Source organism: Sorex fumeus, unplaced genomic scaffold (genome assembly GCF_029834395.1).
Source record: "Sorex fumeus unplaced genomic scaffold, SorFum_2.1 ptg000130l, whole genome shotgun sequence".
In the NCBI taxonomy this organism is placed as follows: Eukaryota; Metazoa; Chordata; class Mammalia; order Eulipotyphla; family Soricidae; genus Sorex; species Sorex fumeus.
In genome coordinates this window covers 1,686,738-1,703,474 of record NW_026606187.1, presented here as the reverse complement: position 1 = coordinate 1,703,474, position 16,737 = coordinate 1,686,738, and positions in this window count along the sequence as shown.

The window sequence follows — 16,737 nt, the reverse complement described above, 5'->3', positions numbered from 1 at the left end:
TATTGAACAACGAGTGGCTTAGAAAGGAAATCAAAGAGGAAATCAAAAGATTCCTAGAAACGAATGAAAATGAGAACACCAGTTACCAAAACTTATGGGACACAGCAAAGGCTGTGTTAAGAGGAAAGTTTATAGCTCTACAAGCATTCCTCAGGAAGGAGGAGCGAGCACACATAAGTAACCTAACCTCACAGCTTAAGAGCTTGGAGAAGGACCAAAAAAAGGAGCACAACCCGAACAGGAGAAAGGAAATAATAAAACTCAGAGCAGAGATTAACGAGATGGAAACCCAAAAAACAATCCGAAAGATCAATGAAACCAAGAGCTACTTCTTCGAGAAAATTAACAAGATTGATAAGCCTTTAGCAAAACTCACAAAGAAAGGGAGAGAGAAAATCCTAATAAACCGAATCAGAAATGAAAAGGGGGTCATTACAACAGAAACTACAGAAATTCAAAGGATCTTCAGGGAGTACTTTGAGAAGCTTTATGCCACGGAACATCAAAATCTCGAGGAAATGGATAAATTCCTAGACTCCTACAGACTCCCAAGGCTGAACCAAGAAGACCTGGAATACCTGAACAGACCTATCACCATCAAGGAAATTGAAATGGTAATAAAAAGTCTCCCCAAGCACAAAAGCCCTGGCCCATGTGGATTCACTAGTGAATTCTTCCAAATCTTTAAAGAGGACTTACTCCCAATCCTTTTTAAACTTTTCCAGGAAATTGAAATATCAAAAACACTTCCGAACAGTTTCTATGAAGCAAATATCACACTGATACCAAAAGCAGACAGAGATATCACAAAGAAAGAGAATTACAGGCCGATATCCCTGATGAACACAGACGCAAAGATCCTCAACAAACTACTAGCAAATAGAATCCAACTACTCATCAAAAAGATCATACACCATGACCAAGTAGGATTCATCCCAGGGATGCAAGGATGGTTTAACATTCGGAAATCAATCAACATTATCCATCATATCAACAAAAGAAAAGATAAAAAGCATATGATCATATCAATAGATGCAGAGAAAGCATTTGACAAGATCCAGCACCCCTTTATGATGAAAACCCTAGCCAAAATGGGTATAGAGGGGAATTTCCTCAACATAGTTAAAGCCATCTACCACAAGCCTACAGCAAGCATCATCCTCAATGGGGAAAAACTGAGAGCCTTCCCTCTAAGATCAGGGACGAGACAGGGATGCCCACTATCTCCACTGCTGTTCAATATAGTACTCGAAGTACTTGCAATAGAGATTAGGCAAGAAAAAGATATTAAGGGCATTCAGGTAGGAAAGGAAGAAATCAAGCTCTCACTATTCGCAGGATGATATGATACTATACTTAGAGAACCCAATAACCTCCGCCAAAAAACTCCTAGAAACAATAGACTCATATAGTAAAGTTGCGGGCTATAAAATCAATACCCAAAAGTCCATGGCTTTCCTATACGCAAACAATGAGAGAGAAGAAAGCTACATGGAAAAAATGATCCCGTTCACAATTGTTCCCCAGAAAATCAAGTACCTAGGAATCAGCTTAACTAAGGAAGTAAAGGACCTGTACAAAGAAAACTACAAAACGCTACTTCAGGAAATAAAAGAGGACATGAGGAAATGGAAAGATATCCCCTGCTCATGGGTCGGGAGACTTAACATTGTCAAAATGGCAACACTACCAAAAGCATTGTATAAATTCAATGCAATCCCTATAAGGATACCCATGACATTCTTCAAAGAAATGGAGCAAACACTCCTGAAATTTATATGGAACAATAAGCCCCCACGAATAGCTAAAGCAATTCTTGAGAAAAAGAAAATGGGAGGAATCAACCTCCCGAACTTCAAACTTTACTACAAAGCGGTAATAATCAAAACAGCATGGTACTGGAACAAAGGCAGAACTGCAGACCAATGGAACAGAGTTGAATACACTGACATCTCCCCTCAATCATATGATCATCTAATCTTTGATAAAGGTGCAAGAAATGTGAAGTGGAGTAAGGAAAGCCTCTTTAACAAATTGTGCTGACATCACTGGGCGGCTACATGCAAAAAAATGGGCTCAGAACTCTGACTAACACCATGTACAAAGGTAAGATCAAAATGGATTCAAGACCTCAACATCAGACCGGAAACCATAAGTTACAGTGAAGACAAAGTTGGCAAAACCCTCCATGACATTGAAGCTAATGGTATCTTCAAGATGCCATGCCACTGGCCGAGCAAGTGAAAACAGAGATAGATAAATGGGACTATCTTAAACTAAGAAGCTTCTGCACCTCAAAAGAAACAGTGAACAAAATACAAAGACAGTCTACAGAATGGGAAAGGATATTCGCCGAATACACATCTGACAAGGGGTTGATATCAAAGATATACAAAATACTGGTTGAACTCCACAAGAAGAAAACATCCAACCCCATCAAAAAATGGGGCAACGAAATGAACAGAAACTTTCTCAAAGAAGAAATCCAAATGACAAAAAAGCACATGAGAAAATGTTCTACATCATTAATTATCAGGGAGATGCAGATCAAAACCACAATGAGATACCATCTCACACCTCAGAGACTGGCCCACATCCAAAAGAACAAAAGCAACCGATGATGGCGCGGATGTGGCGAGAAAGGGACACTGTTTCACTGTTGGTGGGAATGTTGACTTGTTCAGCCTTTCTGGAACAGTATGGACGATTCTCAAAAAATTAGAAATTGAGCTCCCATTTGACCCAGCAATACCACTCCTGGGAATATATACCAGAGAGGCAAAAATGTATAGTCGAAGTGATATCTGCACTTGTTTGTTCATTGCAGCACTCTTTACAATAGCCAGAACCTGGAAGAAACCTGAATGCCCAAGAACAGATGACTGGTTAAAGAAACTTTGGTACATCTACACAATGGAGTACTATGTAGCTGTTAGAAAAGATGAAGTCATGAAATTTATATACAAGTGGTACAACATGGAAAGTATCATGCTAAGCGAAATGAGTCAGAAAGAGAGGGATAGACATAGAAAGATTGCATTCATCTGGGGGATATAAAGAAACAAAATATGAGATTAATACCCAAGAATAGCTGAGATCAACACCAGGAGGATTACTCCATAGCTTAGAGGCCAGCCAGGCATTCTAGGGGAAAGGGCAGCTCAGTTAGAGAAGGGAGCACCAAATAAAGGGTGTTTGGAGGATCCTCCCAGGAGGGGAGATGCATGTCGAAAGTAGACTATGGACTGAACATGTTTGCCACTCAAAGCCTCTTTTGCAGACCACAACACTCAAAAGGAGAGAGAGAACACAAGGGATTGCCCTGCCACAGAGGCAGGGTGAGATGGGAGGGATGGGGGTGGGAGGGATATTATCCATGGTGGTGGAAAATGGGCACTGGTGGAGGGATGGGTATTTGATCATTGTATAATCGAAACCCAAGCACAAAAAATTGTAAATCTACACCTGTACCTCATGGTGTTTCACTAAAAAAAAAATAAATTAAAAAAAAGAACCCCAACAAAAACTGGGGAAAGGACAGGCCAGAGACATAGTTTAGAAGTTAAGGTACTTGTCTTACCCGCAGTGAGCCCTGATCCATGCTCTCCCAAGCCCCATCAAGAGTTTTTCCCTGAGCACTGCCTCGTGTGACTCAAAAATCCCAAAACTAAATAAAGAAAAGAAAATGTTTGAAGTGCCAGTGGAAAAAGAGAAAGATTCAAACCTGACCTTGTTACTCCCAAGACTACACAGCACACAGAGTAATAATGTCTGTGTATCCCCTACTGAGAAGACCCATTCTTTGGGTCTCCTGGATTCTCCAAATTCATCTCTAAACATCAGCTTGAAAGGGCTCCAATCAAATTTAACTCAAATCTAACAGCTACGTATTCTTCCAATGCCCCAACCCCGTGCCTCTCATTAGCTTTCAAGGATATGGTTTCTTTGTCTTGTAGCACATGAGAAACGCCTCCATTTTCTGCAAAATTTATCCCAGATGTCCCTCCTCCTTTCAAAAAATTTCTCCTTTTCAGATTGGTCTATTTATTTGGTCCCTCTGGAGTATTTAGAACTTACGAAGTTGCACTAAGAGTGATTTGTAGAAATACATCTCCCGGTGCACAGAGTTCCTCAAGGAAACACTGATTAATTTGCCTTCACAAGCTAAATCCAGAGCTTGGCATATAGTAGGTGCACAATAAATGTCCCTTAAGTAAGCAGAATTATGTACTTAATGCTAGAGGAATTAACAGAACAAAGTTAAGACCCTTAGAAGTCAAGCTGGTTGATCAAATCGGGTCTTTTATCTATTTGGGGCTCTTTTAGCTTGATTAGGTAGTTTCTAAAGACATTTAATCCTTTCCCTTGAAGGACCATCTTCTTACTCCAGATCTTTTTCCGTTTGTCCATAAATGTTTTGAACTTCTCCCACTATTGCTTTCTGAATCTTGAGGTCAAATATCTCAACGGAAGATGTACGTGAAAGAAATCAGTGGAACAGATGATAGAGCCAGGCTGACCCCTGGCCCCACATGTGGTCTTGATCAAGGAATCTGCAGCAACCAGAGGGCAAAATGCAGAGAGCAATTCAACTCTGCAAAGCAGCAGGAGGGGGCAGGGTGCATGAGTTAACATACACTCGTGCACCAGGCATGTACTCAGTGCTTTGGAGATATATGCTCCCTTCACTGAGATTCCGGAAAACCACTGAATCTAACAGCCAATCTGCTGTTTGAATTTCTTACCTGAGACAGGTGGGCATTTGGCTTCTCTGTGATACCAGCAACACAGATGCATAATAAACAGAGTCATGGTCATAGGATATGCATGGGTTTATAGGGCCTTTTTCATTTAAAATCACAGCTGCCATTTCCAGTCCTCACCAAACATTTGGAGCCATAAATTAATCCCCCTAAATAAGGACATAAGGGCTGGAGAGATAACACAGTGGGGAGGGTGTTTGATTTGCATGTGGCCGACCTGAGTTCGATTCCCAGTATCTCATATGGTTCCCCAAGCACCACCAGGAGTAATTCCTAAGTGCATGAGCCAGGAGTAACCCCTGTGAATCACTGGGTATGACACTCCCCCCCCCATAAAAAAAGCAAAAAAAATTTTTTTTTAAATAAAAAACCTTCAAGAGAGGTTGAGGACTCATCAAGGTCACTCAGAAGTGATTGTCTGAGGCAGAACTCAATCTCAGGTCACTAGCCTTAAACCCCAGATTTCAGATGACTAGCATACCCAGTGCCAGTCATATCTTATCCTGCTAGTTTCTCCTTCATAATACACTGCAGGAACAGTGCAAAATTCCTATTTAAAGCTCCCCCCAAATCATCCCTATCATCATTATCTCCATTTTGACCATTCTGGCTAAAAGAACGTATTGATCAAAACTCTTTGGGCTCTAAGTGATAGAAAACATGACTCAAATTGGTGTCAGAAATAATAGTCATAACAGTAATGACAGTCTTGGTAAGACCAATAATCCAGGCTCTCCAGTTTCATGTGACTGATGAGCACAGATGGAGGCACCCCTTGAACACACTTGGGTCCTGGCCTCTGTCCTCATTAGCCCACCATCCTCTCTTCCCCGCTGACTGCTTCAGGCAGCTGCTCCTGGGCAGATGGCTCACAGCTCCAGACGAGAAAGAATGTGACCCCCCCCCCCCCAGCCATGTGAACAAAGCCCAGAGTAGAGGGACAGCCCCCGCTCCCAACACACAACATCTCTGCCCATCAGAGACGTGAAATGGGGCTCTAATCAGAGCTCTGAAATTTGCAAACTTGTCCAACCTGGCTCAGAGCTGGGCACTACCTAAGCCAACTTTGTGGACTGAGCACAGAGGAGAAGCGATTTTCTCCAAAAGCAAACATGACACAGGCCAAGAAGAGAGCTTAGCGTTCAGGGTGCAAACACTGCACCTAATGACCTCACCAGCACCACTGGATGTCACCCCGGAGAGTTGAGCACTGAACTTTATAGCAGGGTTGACTCTCAGCAAGATTGGTCACTGGCCTCCCAAGTACTGCTTGGGGACTTCCAACCTGTCCCCCCCCCCACACACACCCCAAAGAAGAGTCTCACTGCAGTTGTCACAAAAGGGAAAGATAAGAGAATCTCTTGTGTATTTTGGAGCTTCGGTTCCAACACAAAACCCAGGGTTGTATCAAAACTGAAACAGAAAGAAAAAATGGAGTCAGACTCCTACAATGCTATTATGGCCCCATGGGTTTTCTCCCCTTCCCAGCCCACTTTCTGCCTGCATCCTGCCCACTGCTCTGCTCAGGGGTCCTGCTGCACCCCACACTGATAACTGTAGCTCAGCTGGGTGGCCTGCATAGCACCCCCCCCAACACACACACACACACACACACACACACCCCTCCCCACCTCCCACACAGGCCTCAGACCCCTCCGCTGCCCTGCCATCAGATTAATCTTCCACTTCAGCGGAGTTCAGGGAGCTGCCAAGCCCACTGGTGTTTAACTTGGCTTGCACTCAACCTCATGAATTTAAAGGCCATCTGAGCCAGGCCATTCATCTGCTCCCGCATGACTCCTCACCGAGAGTTCATTCCCACACCCTCCTTTCCAATCCCCAGCCAGCAGAGCTGCTCACATATTTCTTTCTCCGGAACACTCGGGGGGGCGGGGGGGCAGAATAACCAACCCTAGAATTTGGAACCTTCCTTCTATTATCTCATAAAACATCATGTTCATATCATAATTTCAATCCAGAGAGAGGATTTGCCGTGTGAGTTCTGAGATGCATACAAATTGCCTTTCTAAAGCTCCGGCGACAATAAGCAAACTTCAGAAAGTGACAGTTTACTTGATAAATACCTAATAAAGCTTAAATAATTATTGGAAGCAGACAAATGAAAGAGTAGAACAGTGCGAGGTGTTGTGGGGATAATTTCCAGGGAAGAAGATGGGGCCTGAGCGAGTTGTGCTGACTGCAGGGCTGCAGGGCATGGGGAGAGAAGGATGTGGGGACACAAAAGGGTAGGTGAGGAGTGAGAGGCAGGAGGCAGGTAATTCCTGGGATTGGATGCTCGGTGGGCTAGGGCTGGAGCAATAGCGCAGAGGGAGGGCACTTGCCTTGCACATGGCCGACCCAGCTTCCATCTTCCAGATGTGACCAAAGAATAAAGGTCAGTGGGCAACCTTTCTCAAGTGTCCAGGAATAGAGAGTCCAGGGAGACACTGGTCCATTGCCCGGTCTGCCCATCCAGCTGTGGAGGGGGTGTGAGGTATCACCCCACAATGATAAGCTCGCTCAGCCCCAGTTCCAGGCTGGAGGCTGAAAGATTCCCCCTCCCCCACTGCCACAGCAGCTGTTTTGAGGGTCATCCCTTGAACTCGTTAACCTAGAATGGGCATCCCCCAGGAACTTCAGGAAGGTGCCCAGCGAGCACCTTTTTCTCTCCCTTTCCCTCTCTCTCTCCCCACCTCTCTCCATATGCCCCTTCTCTCTCTCCCTCCCTCCCTCTCTCTCTTCCTCCCTCCCTCTCCCTCCATCCCTCCCTCTGTTTCTGTCATTGTCTCAGTCTCTTTCTGTCTCTCTGTGTTTGAATGTCTCTGTCTGTCTTTTTCCCTCTCTCCATCTCTCCTTCCCTTCCTCCCTCCCTCTCTCCCTGTCTCTCTTAGTCTCTCTCTGCCTCTCTCTTTCTGCCTCTGTCTGTCTCTGCCTCTGTCTCTGTCTCTGTCTCTATCTGTCTTCAGATTTATGAACACTGACACAGATAGCCCCCAATCTATCCCCGCCAATGTACCAACACTGACATATAGAGAAGTTTCTCTCATATTATCTGCACATACAACCAAAGAGGAACTCCAATTGACTCTGCTTGGATCATAGGCCCACAGCAAAGGGGAGTATGATTGGGCGGGACTGAGTCACATGACACCTGAATAAGGCAATAGAATCAAGGATGAAAACCAGAGCAAGGAGATGAGCAGAAACAGGATGTTCCAGTGAGCCAAAAGCAATAGAAGGGCAGGGTAAAAGGTCCATACAAGGACTGAGCAATGGTACAGTCAGTAGGGTGCTTGCCTTGCACTCAGCGGACCTGGGTCCCATCTTCAGCATCCCGTACGGTCCCGAGTGCCACCAGGAGTGACCCCTCAGTGCAGAAACAGGAGTGGGCACTCAGCACCACCAAGTGTGCCCCCCTACCCCTTGCAACCAAAATAATGTTGCTAGGAAGGGATGCAGACTCAGAATGTTCTTGTTTCTGAGAGTGTGGAGAGAAGGGAATACTATGGGTACAATCGTTCTGTTGAGAACATGGCAAATGTTTTTCAAAACCCCTAAAGTGTTTATATCTTCAGTCCAGAAAGCTGATTGCATTTTAGGAGGAAAAACTATAAAATGAAGACAGAGTGTGTGACAAGAATTCTCGTGATAGGGTCTAGAGTGATGGGAAAGGGGGCAAGGAACTTGCCTTGCATGTTACCAACCCCTGTTCAATTTCTCAGCACCTCATATAGTCCCCTGAGGGATACAAATAGGAATTCTTATCATAGTATTGTCTTCAGCTGAAAAAGAAAAGGGCAACATTAAATAGGGTATTAAATAAATTATGATTTATTAACTAAATGGCATATTATTAATTTTTAATAATCATGATGAATGTCTAGAAATATTGACATGGAAAAAGCTTGTGACCTGTTAATAACTTAAAAATCAGTTTAGTCAAATTTTGGGTTTTAAAAAATTGCATGTTTACCTTTGGGAGTAATAACTGGAACAAGAAAAGGTAAAGGTTTCTGAAGTTGAGGAATGTTCTCTTTCTTGATAGGCTAGCTACAAAAGCACATTCATATTATGAAATTTCAGCAAGCTTGTTATGATATGTAAATTTTATGCATATTATGTTTCAATTAGCATGTTTTTATAAATGTGTGTATTTCAAGAAAACCGTTTAGGTTTTTATCTCTGGATGCTTAATTAATAGTGATTTAAACTTCACTCAGTACTGTTCTCTTTCCTGACTGTTTTCAGAGTAGGCAATCATCATTTTTGCTCAAGTTAAAAAGACACTTTTTCCCCTGAGGGTTGGAAATGATGGAAAAATGCAGAGTGCGTGTGGCCCAACAACTAGAATTTCAGTAAGTAATGGTTACTGTTTGCAGAGATCCTGAAGATATGAGTAAGCTTGTGTGTATGGACTCTGCCTTATAGAATGCTTCCGTGAGGATAGACTAGAGTGTGGATTCCAATGGATGAGATAATAAACTGACTCATACACGATGCAAGATCCTCCCTCACATTGTCAGTCTAGGGCATATCTTTCCCATCTGTTTCACTCTGACCTCAGGTGACTTAGCCTTCTTTTTTTATTTTTTTAAATGTTTATTAGTGAAACACCATGAGGTACGGTTGTAGACTTACAAATTTTTGTGCGTGGGTTTCAGTTATACAATGATCGATACCCATCCCTCCACCAGTGCCCATTTTCCACCACCGCTGATCCCAGTATTCCTTCCCACCCCCCATCCCCCCCATCCCTCACCCCCTCCTCTGTGGTAGGGCATTCCCTTTTGTTCTCTCTCTCCTTTTGGGTGCTGTGGTTTGCAAAAGAGGCATTGAGTGGCAATCACGTTCTGTCTATAATCTAGTTTCAGCATGCATCTCCCATCCTGGGAGGATCCTCCTAACACCCTTTATTTGGTGCTCCCTTCTCTATCTGAGCTGCCTCTTCCCCTAGCATGTGTGGCTGGCCTTCAAGCCATGGAGTGAACCTCCTGGTACTTATCTAGGCTACTTTGGGGTGTTAGTCTCTTATTTTGTTACTTTATGTTCCCCAGATGAATGCAATCTTTCTATGTCTGTCCCTCTCTTTCTGACTCATTTCACTTAGCATGATACTTTCCATGTAGTACCTGCTCGAGCAAATTGATGAACATGTAGTACCACTTGTATATAAATATCATGACTTCATCTTTTCTAACAGCTACATAGACTTTGCCTTCTTAAAACCTTCCAGGGAGACTTTGATCATTATTGTTCCTGACCACAGAAAGTGAGAAAGAGCCAGAGTCATGCCCATTGGAGTTTTTATGGGTCAAGAACAAAAATGGCCCCCATTATGCCTGTGCCAATGCCATCAGCAAAGAATCTATGGTCACACATCACCGCAAGGAAAGCTGGGAAGTGCAGTTTGTGACTGGGCATCCATCTGGCAACCCACACCCTGATTCTGTTGTTATGAAGAAAGAGGAAGATGCATTTTGGTAACCATTCACAGTTTATGCCATAATGGGGAAGAACTTGATGCAGAAAGAAGCAGGAAGAGGAGATAGAGGAAGAGAAAGAGCTCACTGAACTTTGCGGTCAACTATAACCAGTACTGTGAGGTCTACATCACAGAGGGCCAGATTTGTAGCATGTGACCTGAGTGCATTCTGGACCATGGCAAGGTCCAAAGCTCTAGGACAACAATGTTCTAGTTCCAGAAAACTGATTTAGCATGAGGTGTGTCAGAAGGCAAAATAGAAGCACAGTCATCTGGACATAAGTTTGGAGAGAGAGGCCGCCCAAGCACAGACTGACCGCAAAGCTACCCTCCTCCCAGTGACCTGTTCTAGTAAATCCTATTCAGTCTGCGCTGGGCTCAGCTTCCTGATGAGGCCCAGTGATTCCAGCTGGGATGGAAAGGAACCAAGAGACCATCTGATAGACCAACAGTGGGGAATGCTGTGGATACCTCCATTTGCCTTTCTGAAAAGAGGAAATCGAGAAACAGAGAATTTTGGTGGATAATTTAGAAGTGACCACTCCCATTGGTAATCAAACAAAATCTACACCCCCTTCTCTGTGTCATTGAATCTTTTAGGAGGTATGCCCATGATCATCCCACAAAAACACCCCATTTTCTCTACAAGAATAGACAACTTCAGTCCCAGGAAAGGGTGAATAAGGTTGAACAGAGCCTGTGGATAATATGTAGTTTGCAGGGACACCAGTCATGCATCCAATGAGTGGTATCTAGAGTGGTTTACCTGATAACCCATCCACCCCCAAATCAATGAAGAAACTGTTTCCTCCACACAATTGGAATAGAAGAAGGAAGTTTTCAACATCCCTTCCACACAGCCCAGCTATTGTCAACTCTGGCATGCAGGGTAATTAATACACAAGGGACAGCTCGCCCAGATTTCGATTCTACAATTGTGTGCATGGCCCATTTTCCCCCCTTTATGGATCCTCGACACTTAACCTACTCAATGGTTTTTATTTGCATTGATCACACTTTATGGTATGATTAAATTTGTATGGAAGAGAACCAATTAGTTTTGTTTTACACTTATTGAGTGCACTTTATAGTCAGACAAATTAACTCTCCACAGTTAGGGTGATTTATCCAGTGGCAGAAAGCCTGATGGGCCATGTGGGGCTGGCCCCCCACTAGGAAGAGGTTGGCTAGGGATGTGGGGGACAGAGGGAGCTGGACCTTCGAGAAAGAGCTTAACTTATTGACTGGTGGCCCAGCACATTTCCGTAGATTCTGGATGGAATTTCTCTCTGGTGAGCATTCTGTAAATTTCGGAAGCTGATGAAGGCTGCCTTGAAAAAGAAACCTTTTCTCCTTACTGACTGAAAAGATGGATGGAGTGGAATCTGGTTGGAGTCCCAGCTCTTTCACTGTGCTGCTGTTGAGACCAGAGCAAATAGTTTTCTCTGAGCGTCAGAAAATGAAGAAGGGCTGACGGAGTTGGAGGAGGGCAAGTGAGAGGTGCAGGGGTGGGAAGTGGCGGGAGACCCTCTCCAACATGCTTGGCTCTGTGCAGCCAATGTGAAAATAAATATAATAAGTCACATATGAGTCACAAAGCACTAAGTCTTTGTAGTTTTTCCTTTAAGTGAAAAAATGGACCTGGTACCACATGATTAAACACAAGAATGATTTGGAAAACAGAGCAAATTTGGTTGCTTCCCAACGCTATGAGTTTGGGGGAGTGATTTTATGACTCCAAACTTCCAGTGGAAGTAGAGGTACTATCCCAGACCTGGAATATTGCAGACAGCAGGGTTTGCGTGACCGCCCTGGAAAGTATCCACATCTGACCCCATCCCACCACTTTTTATTTTCCTCCAAAACAAAAAGATTATAGGCTGGAGGGACTTAAAGCACCTGACCCTGGTTTTTCTTTCAGTTCTAGAGGCTGGAGGTCCAAGATCAAGGCGCCAGCTGGTCTGGTTTTACCCGAGGCTGATTCTCTTCGCTCGCAGGTGGCTAGCTTCTTGCTGTGCCCTCACATGGTAATTTTCTCTGTTCCACTGCGTTCCTGGTTTCTCTTTCTGCAACCAAATATCCTCTTCTGATGTGGATGCCAGTTAGATTGGATTAGAGTCAACCCTTGTGGCTCTCTGCTCACTTAATTTCCTCTTGAAAGGACTCATCTTCAGTTTAAACCACCTGCTCTTAATGCAGTCATGTAGTAGTGGAAATTTAGAGTTTCTGCATATTTTTATGCACTCATGAACTCCACAGAGATTTTTTTCTTCACTGCACATGCCTAACACTTAAAACAGTGCCGAGTGAGTTATTAACATTTGATGAATGACTTGAACCGAACTTAGCATGACAGTTCCAATATAGTCTTATACCAGCATGTACACACCCAGTAAAACGGGTCAAGATCACCTCAGAAAGACCCATGTTTGGCTTCTATCTCACTTGTTCTGTCACCCCATAAATCAAAGAAAAAACATGGCTTGTTTACCTGATGTATTTTATCCCCGAGTTCATGAAAATCCCATGTTTAGAGATTGGAAGGGGATTTTAGCATGACAGATCCTACTGACAATTGAGTGAATTCTGTTACAGCTTTCCTTGACCTTGATCTCTCCATGACCAGCTGCAGGCCCTGGAAGTCTTCTCCTTGTCAAAATGGCCAGCTCTACAGGTTATGACATACTCTTTGGTGCACATAAGGAAGCATCCAAAAGATAGCATTTTCAGACTTAATTGTAATAATGAAAGATGAAAACAGTAATCTAAGTAAGCAAACAGATGGCAAGCTAGTTGATCCATACAGCTGTAGCAGTTTTCAGTAACTCAAATTCATTAGCTCTATTTGCCACTCAGAAAGTGCAGTATTGACATACATAACAGGGTGCAAGACACACTTCCATTCATCGGCATCTAGTTCATGTGTAAGTATTCACTGGGGGAAAGTATATGTATGAAGTAGTCCTGATCACACTGAGCATTTTAAAAATTAAAATATTTTGGCAGAATGTCCTGACCCTGCAGCAGTCTGTCTTTACCAGGACCCCTTGAAGGGGTCAGGTTGAGTTTCCCTCCCCACCCTAAGCAGAATCCCGGCAGCCGAAAACCTTCAGAACCCAACCACCGCTCAAGGCCATCCTCCACACACTCAGACAAGCCTCACCCAAGTGGGAATCAGCAGAAAAACCCAGATAAGCAGGACCCATGACTGAGATCTCCAAGCCAGCTCGAATCCGAACTGGGCCTCCTCCCCCAGTTCCCCAGTTTCTCAATAGCTTGGCAGTCACACCCACAAATTGCCCCAGGTGCCATGGAATCTCATCAACAGCCAAGACCCAGAGACTATAAACCAAGCTCCCGGAAGAGAGCAACACAGACCTCTTATACTCTAGCCCACTTACATACCAAAATTAGCACACACTTGTCTGGTTTTAACATACTTGCTTGTATTCTCTTACATACAGGCTTAAATGGCTCCAGAATTAAATACAACAACCTTTGCAAACTTCTCTCTTATTGTGGTGGGGAAGGCACTTGGTGGGGGGATTGGTGTTTGAATATTATCTGCAATGAACTATTGTGAACTAATTTATGAAAATAAATATAGACAATTGTAAAAATAAAAAAAGAAAAGAAGTGGGAGATGTCAGCATGGAGATTGGAACTCACTCCATAATATTAATTTATTTTAACAAAAAAAACTTTTTGGGGGCTGGAGCAATAACACAGAGCGGGTAGGGTGTTTGCCTTGCATGCAGCCAACATGGCCAACCCGAGTTTGATTCCTCCGCCCCTCTCGGAGAGCCTGGCAAGTTACCGAGAGTATCTTGCCCACACGGCAAAGCCTGGTAAGCTACCCATGGCATATTCGATATGCCAAACACAGTAAGAACAAAGTCTCACAATGAGACGTTACTGGGCCTGCTCGAGAAAATTGATGAACAATGGGAGGACAGTGACAGCTATCACTTAAGTAAATTAAAAAAAAAAATTTAAAAAAACCTGTAGCATAGAGGGGAATATATCAACATCTACTGCATTTTGATGATAGGCCTTTAATTGACTTTCTTCTGCTAACCATCTTGGATATTTGAAGCACGTCCATTTTTAAATTTATTTTAGTGAGTAGAGGGAAAGTGTCATCTTAAATTGACATTAAGCCCACACTATGCCTACCAGCCCCACTTCTGTGTTCTGGAGTCCCCTAGAACAAGATTTTTATCTTCTTTCGTGCTCTATCCATAGAAGCCCAAGGTCAGGGGGAAACGCCACTGGGCCTCATACCAGTCTGCAGCCAGTGCTCTGAATGAGTTGTGTCTGCACAGACTCCCTCCTAACCCTGAAATTGGGTCACAGGACAGAGTGCCGGCTCCCTGCATCTCACCATCACGCCCAGCCAGGAGAGCGTTAAGGTAGAGGGGATTCAGCTACCTTGGGAGTAGGTAGGCTTCGAGATTCCAAGAGAAACTCTTTGTATGCTCTAAAGGACCACTAGGGTATTTCTTGGAATTAAGAGCTGGCAAACTAGGGCTGGAGCGATAGCACAGTGAGTAGCGTGTTTGGCTTGCACATGGCCTACCTGGGTTCGATTCCCAGCATCCCATATGGTCCCCAAGCACCTCCAGGAGTAATTCCTGAGTACATGAGCCAGGAGTAACCCCTGAGCATCTCCGGGTGTGACCCAAGGAGCAAAAAAAAAAAAAAAAGCTGGAAAACCACTCTGGCTGCGGTCCACGGCATGGAGTTTGGAATGGCTGTGACCAAGGACATGTAATGAGAGAGAGAAGCTCTGGATGGTTTGCTAATGCTGTTGTGACTTTGTGGGACCAACCCCTGTCACTAATATGTGTGGCTGCCCATGTGGCAGAGTTCTCCAGAGTTCTATATACTGGCTGTTGGAAAATGTGTTGACAGAAAACATTGTAACTAAATGGATAGAAAAGCATCAGCAGCTAGACGAACTGTTGACTTCCACAAACAACTGCTCCTAAAACTCAATGAAATCACACCCACCAAGCAATGTCATTTGAATTGCCACTATTTATTATCTTTTTTGTGGGGTGTGGAAGAACAAAAGAGTAGACCCAGCGGTGTTCAGGACTTATTCCTGGCTCTGCACTTAGGGGTCACTCCTGGGGACCATATGTGGTGCTGAGGATCAAACCTGGGGGTCAGCATGTGTGCAAAGCAAGCACCTCACCGGCTGTCCTCTCTCTCCAGCCCCCAGGGCCTCTTCTTCATGCAACAAGTAGTACATATGTTCTCTGTCACATGGAAGTTGTATTTGGTGCGCTCTTTACAAGGTACACCGGGGAGATAAATAAGACCTCCAAGCTAAAAGCATGAGCTTGATCCTGTAGGCATCAGGGAAGGTTCTCCATGAAGATGAGTGAGTGATCACAACCGTGGATGATTATGCAGAGAGTCAGAGAGATGAACTGCAAGGGAAGGAAGAACATTGAAGAAACTCTTGGGAACACAGGGATTGCTGAGCCTCAGGCAGGTGAGTGGGTTACTGATTTATTTATTTTTGTCAGGGAGTGAACTCCCAAGCATGCTCAGGAAATCTGGGGTGAGGGTCAGGGCTGTTCACTCTTGGTCAACCAGGCCGTTGGTTCAGTGCAAGGGCCTGGGGATGCGGTGTTGCTCAGATCACTCTGACAGTACTGGGCACCTTCAAGGCTGCATCCAGCGATTCTCAAGGATCCACAGGATGCCAGAAATCAAACAAGAGTTAAATGCATATTAGGCATGCACTGGTTCTGCTGGGCTAGCTTTCAGCTCTGCAGGTGGGTTATTTAAATGAAGGAGAAGGATGCTAAGAACATCCTAAGCCTCAATGGGAGGGGAGGGGAGGGCAGGGGAGGGGAGGGGAGGGGAGCAGAGGGGAGGGGACGCTTTTTCTCTTTCCAAATAGCTCTGATGAATGCCCCTGGGCTGAATCCCCTCAAGCAGTGATTCTGGCCTCTGGATCTCAGACTCCTCGCTGGAGCTAGAATGGGGTTTCCTAGAGAGGATGACGGAAAGCCGGTAAGGAAATAGAATTCTTCTGGTGCACGAAGAAAATCAGAGCTGAGTCCACCATGAAGAAGGTCCGGGTGGAAAACTGGAGATGATAGATATCTGCCAAGTCTCTACAGAATGAAGAAACTCACAATGCTTTACATGTCCCTCACACAACCTGAGCTCAGGTTCCAGTGCCTGCCTGGCTAATTCTGATCACAGATTCCCTCTTCCTGAGCCAGGAAGACAATTGGGACTTAAATTTATCCAAGGTCTCAGCTCCCATGGAAGCAGCTGAGTCTCTATTCCTAGACCAGTCTTCTCTGAACTCAGTTTGCTGCAGCTTTAGAAGAGAGCATTGCCCTGAGTCAGCCCACAGACAGCACACCCCGGAAAGCCCAGAGGATATTGTCTCTGTGGGTGAGGTAGAGGAACCCCACATGTGGAGTACAGCATCCTCTGGACCAGGAGGCCATGAAAGTTTGCTGA